The sequence below is a fragment of the Dipteris shenzhenensis genome, chromosome 8 (genome assembly GCF_047967505.1).
Source record: "Dipteris shenzhenensis isolate YYH24624 ecotype China chromosome 8, Dip_SZ_1.0, whole genome shotgun sequence".
Lineage (NCBI taxonomy): Eukaryota > Viridiplantae > Streptophyta > Polypodiopsida > Gleicheniales > Dipteridaceae > Dipteris > Dipteris shenzhenensis.
Window position 1 is genome coordinate 7892184 of NC_141603.1, and position 8307 is coordinate 7900490.

The following is an 8307-nucleotide window of genomic DNA, read 5'->3' on the forward strand; positions in this document are numbered from 1 at the left end:
ACATGGCACTATCTTCACCCACACAGCAAGGATTTGATTCACAAGCTGCCACATCACCCTGCCTAGTCAATCGTGCTACATCAAATCAGCACTGAACCACTTGGGAAAGAGCTTTCAAGAAGCACCGACAAGCTCTTGGTTTTGACTCAAAGGAAGGACATTCCCATTAAAAGGGTGTGATGGACTGTAATGTTTTGTCGTTTTTCATTCCCCATAATCATCATCTTGAGGGAAGGCCTACTTTATGATATTGATCTCGAGGGAAGGTGTTGCGGATTCATCTCAACATCATGTGATTATATGTGCATAGCACTAACATATACAGTGCTAAAAGGCACAAGGGTTGGAAACCCTAACCCTAAAGGGGTTTGTATATGTTCATTCTTTTCAACTAATCTGGTATATAGTTAGTCATTTGTGGTGTGCTATGCCCTCTCTCCTCATCACCACTTTTCTCCCCTCCCTCTCCATATTTGTTCACACTTTGGCATTGATGGAGTCCCGAATTGGTTATGTTTGCTCTCATGGGTCCACCTCTTATCTCAACTTACCATTAGCCTCATGGGGTTTGTCTCTTGTCTCAGTGGGCATTAGTGTGATAGTCTAAGCTTAAGCTCCTTTGGGGATGTGAAGTTTTTGCGAAATCCTTCATTAGGTCTTGCCTCTAGCTAGTTGTTGTTGTTTAGCAGAGGCTCATGTCATTTATGGGTAAATTGTTTGTTTTTGGATAGATATCAAGTGTGTTGTTTGATCTAAAAGGTGAAACACAAGTATCCCATTTCCAAGTTTCTTATGAAAATGACAACGTGAAATGTTGTGTGTTATTCTTTTCTAAAGCAATAAATCACTCCTAGTATGGTCTTTGCTTCACCCTCTTCAATGCTTCCTTTTCATTATTTCTTGAAGCCTAGAGTGACCTATTCATTTCGTTAAGACAATTGGAACTTTAAAGTGTATCATTGTGTGAAAAACAAGACATCTACAACATTGCCAAATTTTTTATTGTAAACTCTCGTGATGCTACTTAGCTGCTCTAGGATTATTGATCTTCAAAATCATCAATGACTTCAATGTTTTGGCTACATGTTACTTTTTATTTTTTTCCAATTAAGTTCTATATGGCTTGGTTATACTTTGATTTCCTAACCAATGGTTTGGCTACTTGTTGCTTTAAGTTTTATCTATCTCCATTAACTCCTTTTTGTTGGTTAGGGATTGAGTTCTTCACTTTTAGATTTTTAATTTCCTTTGAGTTTGTGGGTTATAAGGTGTTGCTCTTTTCTTCTTTAGACATGGTTTTTGATAAGATTTCTTGTGGTTATGTTTCATGAAAAGGAATAGTTTTCTCAAGAGTTTTAAACATGCTTTAATACAACAGTGTTTGAGGGGATTTTCTTTAGTTATGTTGTATGAAAAAAAGTAGTTCTCTTATGACATTTTGGAATTCTTTAGTATATAGCATCATGTCAAAGACAATTGCGTTTATTTTAACACTATCAATTCTAACACCCTCTATTTCTTTATTTGTCATTAGTTGGATTGTTATGAAATTAGTGTTGCTTTTAAAAATTTCAAGACACTTGTTATAGGGATGTTTCATTTTGTTTCATAACTTGTATTTTGTTTTGTTGCAAGAGTATAAAACATGTTTCTTCTAGATACAAAAATGGAAGTTGCTTAAAATTTAAAAACTTCCATAGATTATGTAAAAACTTTTCTATATACAAGGTTGGGCTTGCAACATACACAATTTATAATTTGATCTCCCTCATCCCTCACATCCTCTCAAAGAGCACGCTATCCAATTAGGGTAGCATGCTATGTCTTGACCTCGGTGGTCAATCGTCCATAGTCCTTTGTTTGCAATATATTAAGAATATGTTACTTTCAAATGAATATAAATGATTGGATTAAAGGAAAAACATAAAATATCATACTCACAATGAAGGTTAGCTTTACTCCTTTGCCCAAGTGTGTGCTTTTTTTCTTTGCAATTCCATGTCTATGCTTTTTTTTCATAAAAAATCCATTAAATTTTTTTAAAAGTTGACATATATGATGTATGGTGAAAGTACTGTGAATTTCAACATGCCTATGTGATGTATGGAAATACAATATTAGTTAATTATAAATTACATTTTTTGCTTCTTATTTAATATCGATACTCCATGAAGCCTTTGATAACTCAAAGTTCTTGTGGCCTTCTCCACACATGCTTTTTCCTACATTTGATCATAATAGGAAACTTGTAGATTGTTAGGACATGTTTTGAATGTGAATGAATATTATGAGATGAATGGTTTTATAAAGAAGGAATTACTACGTGGATCCATTTAAGACACTTGCAAAGCACAGTTTTGAATGCTGCCAGAAATCACGCGTCGATTTCAACTCTCCAATGTAGAACAAAGGTTTGTAGCTTATACTCTTGGGAGAGTTCTGAATTACTGGCCTACGAGCATAGCCTTTCAATGGGCAGTTGATCTTCGAGGCTAGGGTAACGATGATGGGAAGGATCTATCTCGTCTCTCGTGTAAGGATTTTTCATTGCTTGTTTTGGTTGATATTTGATACGCTTCCAGATTGGCTTGGGTGCGTTTTGCTCTACAGGAATTTCTCTAGGTTTGGGCACACTAACTAAGGTCTGGTCAATGACTCCATCTGCTAGCCTTATTTTTTTCCTGTGGAGATTGTTGTTATGCGAATTGGCCACTAGAGATAGGCTCGTGAAGTGGAGAGGGAACGTTTCCCTGCTATGCCCCTTTTGCAAAGTTCAACTTGAGAATCATTTCCACATTTTTTGGGCTTGTTTCATCGCTAAAGGTGTTTGGCATATGATACGACAGTGGCTGGAGCGTGCTCATATCCACATTCGAGTAAGGTGGAAGTCGGTTTTGTTGGGTGATAGAACTAGATGGTAGATGCCCAACTTGATGTGTGGCATTTGGTTCACGCTACTTTGTTGCAGGGCTCGTGGAAGTGCAAGAATTCATTGATCTTCAAGAAAATCTGAATACCCATAGGTTTTCAGCCATGCCTGGCAAAAGAGTCATTAGATCTTCTTCTCTATGCAAGTAGAAGGAGTCTTTGGGCATGGCAACAAGACTTCTTGCATCAGCCTTTTAGCTGACTTAAGTTCTTATGCTTGTGTTTCTTTCTACTATTTTCTTAATATAATTTAACATTTTTTTCTCTTGCAAATAAAAAAATACAAAAGAATACCCACATAAAAGTGGAGACATTATCTATATGGATCTACTTTTATGGTCTATGTGGATAACTCTTTAAAAAAATACTTCTGATCTAAGGGGTAGAAAAGCTCGATGGTTGGTGTTTATGCAAGAATTCAACTTGGATTACTGATTATGTTGTTGGTGCAGCATATAGACCAATAGCTTTTGAGGGCAAAAAGGTAAGCGAGCCACAGTATAGGTGGCCAATTTTTCATGAGTTGTACACATTCACACATTGAAAAAGTGGAGACATTATCTAATACTTGGTGTATGATACGACAGTGGCTGGAGCATGCTCATATCCACATTCGAGTAAGGTGGAAGTCGGTTTTGTTGGGTGACAGAACCGGGATGGCAGATGCCCAACTTGACGTGTGGCATTTGGTTCACGCTACTTTGTTGCACGGCTTGTGGAAGTGCTACTTGTAATTCATTGATCTTCAAGAAAATCTCAATACCCATCAGTTTTCAACTATGCCTGGCAAAAGAGTCATTAGATCTTCTTCTTTATGCAGGTAGAATGAGTCTTTGGGCATGGCAACAAGATTGCTTGCATCAACCTTTTAGCTTACTTAAGTTCTTATGCTTGTATTTCTTTCTACTATTTTCTTAATGTAATTTAACATTTTTTTCTCTTGCAAATTAAAAAATACAAAAGAATACCCACATAAAAGTGGAGACATTATCTATATGGATCTACTTTTATGGTTTATGTGGATAACTCTTCTAAAAAATAACTTTTGATCTAAGGGGTAGAAAAGCTCGGTGAGAATTCGACTTGGATTAGTGACTATGTTGTTGGTGAGATCACTAGCTTTTGAGGGCAAAAAGCTAAGCAAGCGATAGTATAGGTGGCTAATGCATGAAAAAGAGTTGTACACATTCACACGTTGAAAAAGTGGAGACATTATCTAATTCTTGTCTCAAGAATCAAACCTCCTAACCCAATGATTTCAAATGAAGAGTAGCAAATGTACGATGATAGATTCACCAATATGTTTAATTATGGGTTTATCTGTCAATAAATAAATGATGTAGATAGCATTGCCAAGTTGAAGAAAGAATATACAACTTCAATTTGTGATAATGCAACTATATCAAGAATCAAACCTCCTAACCCAATGATTTCAAATGAAGAGCAGCAAATGTACAATGATAGATTCACTATTATGTTTAATTAAATAAATGATGCAGATAACATTGCCAAGTCAAAGAAAGAATATACAACTTCAATTTGTTATAATGCAATGATATCAAGGCCTTTAGCAAGTCTTTTAATCATGATTCTACAAGCACAATTCTGATGGAGCAATACTTCTATACCAACACTTTGCAAGTAAGTCAAATCCATTTTGATGTATGGACTTTTCCCCCCAAAAAATATTTATTTTATACTTTTTAATTATTTTTATAGTACATATGTAGGTCTCTCAACAAAGGGGAATCATGCATGTCTAACATGTGATGAGGAATTGGATACCAAGCACAGTAATGACCTAAGAAAGAAGGGGTTTCCAAATAATGGGACGCTTCTACTACTAAACCATCCTTTTTGGAGCCTTCAGGGATATGTGGCATTTTGATGGTACTAGAGAAATAAGTCCATGCCCACCTAATACAAATCCTACATATTAATATGAGAAGTGGGTTGCATTCGGAAAGAGACACAAAAGAATGCAAATAGAAAGGCAAAGGACATGAAACTTGAGATATCTATTTTTATAGCTTGTCATAATGGAGATCTTCAAAGACTGTACATCTTTTTGATTCCATGCATATGAATGATGACACATACACAACAAGTTTGAGAATAAGATATTCAAAATAGCTAGGCCAAACCTCACCGACGACTAAAATAGAATAGTGATGAATAAGTCATGGATCCATGGATCTAATTAAGGATGAATATAAGCAATCAAGGGAAAGATTGGTAGCCAAAAGAACACCTCCTAGATATGGAGCATCTTTTAGACATTACTCACTAATGATCATCAATTATCTATCTTAAAGAGCATGATTGGAATAGCCTATTATAGGTTGTTGGTATAATATATGAATCATATGAATACTATTCAGTCACCTCACACTCACATTTTTTTTCCTTAATATATGTGGTTGCAATTTTACCATTGGTAATTTGATTAATTTCAACTAAAGGTTGGCATGAAGTCATTCATGGATGAGGAGTAGTTTGCGAGGTAAGCAAGCATGTTTATATATGATGAGTTCTACCCCAAAAAATATTACTTTACATTCCTACAATATATTGACTAAGCTAGCATGTGCATTGTACAAGTGGGTGGTAGTACAAGAAGGTAGCTTTTAAAGAATTGGATCCATCATCGCAGATGAGACTAGAGTGTGGAGAGCTCGTGTTTGATGAAGAAAGAATTGGTGGCCAAATTTTTCACTATGCAAGAGCATAAACTAGTGCACCTTGTGGATGAAATGTCTCTTGCAAGCCTTGTCACTAGATGATGGATGGTCCTTTACGAATGTCATCAAGGACTTGTTCATCTAAAAGCACAACCAAAAGAAGAATGGCACTTCGAGCCTATATTTCATGTTATTGATTTTTTATAAATATAGATCCTAAACCTCAAAAAATATGGAATGGCAAGGATGAGCAGAGGATAACAGGTGAGGTGTTGCAAGAAAAAGGAAACGAGCTAATATTATCTAGTGAATCCCAAGAGCAAATCTCCATATTTGTACTATAATGCAAAGAATATGCAAAAGGGCTAGAGACCTATGCAAATGAGAAGGAAAATGGGTTACAAGAGAGAAAATCTTGAACAAAGGAGAAAGGGAAGCAAGCAAGACATGCTCTTCAATTGAGATACTTCCAAAAAAGTGTCATCTAGATTGGTGCCAATATGTTGTACGCAAAGCGCACTCTAATGGATCTCACTTGACTCACGAGAAGAAAGAGACATCATTCAAATGTGATTGGCCTATAAGTCAAATTATTTCTTTATCCATCTCTTTATTTACATTCCATCTTACACTTGTCTTTATAATAATTGGATTGCAAGCTTTTGAAGATCTAATACTTAAAGCGTGATGGTTGCAAGTGATTTAAAGGGTTACCAATGCTAGAATCAAAATGGAGAAATTTTGTTTTTATGCCATTGATTCTTCAAAATTGCATGGTCATTTAATGAATCATTTGTTATGCCTAAGAATTTTCGCCAATCATTATTCCACAAGGGTGCAAGTGATGAGAAATGGTTACATGGAGACATATTATTGAAACTCTAGATGTGGGTGCCCATGATGAAGATGTAACATCCCCAAATGATGAGGATAGTGGTGAATGTGAAGGGGAAGGGCCATCAACATTGATTCCCTTCGACAAAAAGTAGTACGTCATGTACATATAATTGAGAAAAAAGGAGATGAAGTAGACGTGAATGATGAAAGTAATTATGTAGAAATTGATATAGAAGATGATGACATTTATGAGAGTGACAATGTTATGCTACCTGAGATGGAACTTTCAAAAACTAAAAGAAATGTTACTAGTCGGACGATGTTTGAGACTTGAAAATAATTTTTTAAAGGTTTGAGAATCATTTTTATTCTATTTTCCTTAAAATTAGATTATTTTTGTTTATTGATTTTTTACATTCATTTCTAACACTTTTATTCAAGATAGTTTATGAGTGGTCTAGCCATTTGGCTATGCTTGGGTTTCAATTCTTCATAGCCCATACTAATGTGATGTTAAAGATTATATTCCCTCGATAGAAACATGTACATAATAGATATTATATTTCATAAGAATTTACATTAGTGTAGTAGGCTATGCTTGGTTAGAACTACCATGGCATTTACATTGTGACTCTTATTATTTATACAAGATGTTTCAACTAATAATCTCTAACCTTAGTTCACTAGTTCACTGTTGATTGGTTCAAACCCCCCGTTTCACTCTTCCTTGGCTTGCGACTGGCTAGCTTTGATGGCACATGGACATAGGCATATGCCTCTCATTATTATGGCTACTTTTTCACATCTCGTCAAGGGCATCCTCTAGGATCTTATTGTCACAATCTTGCCTTCATCATTTGGATCCAAGTCCCCACAAGTGATCCCAATCAAGAAGGATATGATGACCTAACCATCCAAATCTCGTCAAGGGCATCCTCTAAGATCTCATTGTCACAATCTTGCCTTCATCATTTGGATCCACGTCTCCACAAGTGATCCCAATCAAGAAGCATATGATGACCTAACCATCCATTGTCTTATAATACTAATTATTGTGTTGCTCCAATATGTTTTTAGTTGAACCATTGTACTTGGTGTGAGTGATCAACTTAGAAGTTTGTGTGCTCCATGGCTTGAAAACATGAGAGCATGCCCATCCCTAAGAAAGTGGTTTGCAATTATTGCTCCATCATGTTTCTTTCAATGTAAATTTCAAGTAAGATGTCCGCCAATGAAAATAAGATTTGCCTACTAAACAAGATGTGACAACTACTTTATCTATGTACTAGGAAGTAGCTATAAAGAGGCATCACATCATCCCCATGGGAGTAGTAGTAGATGTTACATAAACATGCTTCTTCAAATGTGGTTATAGATGTTTGCCAATGAAAGAAGCTTTTACCAAATCAATAAGACATGACGACTAAACAATTGAGTGGATAGATGTGTGCTAATCAATATGGAGCCATCCCATCCCATCACATACCTAACTTGGTTGATGCTTTACCTATCTTGAAAAGAGCATAAAAATTTGATGCTTCATTTTGGGGAGGGGGGGAATCCTAATCACTTGTTTAAAAACCATTCAAAACCATGCAAATCCACATAGCTAAGAGCATTGCAATCATAACTCTAGCCTTAAAGGATACAAAGATAAGATTCAAAAAATTGTTACAAGCAATGCATGCACATTACAATGGTTACGAAGAACTTACATAGGGAGAACAACAAGGTACAAGGAAAATTGTTACAAGCAATGCACGCACATTACAATGGTTACGAAGAACTTACATAGGGAGAACAACAAGGTACAAGGAACTTGTAACTTGTTAATTACAATAGTTATCAAGTTGTATGGGGA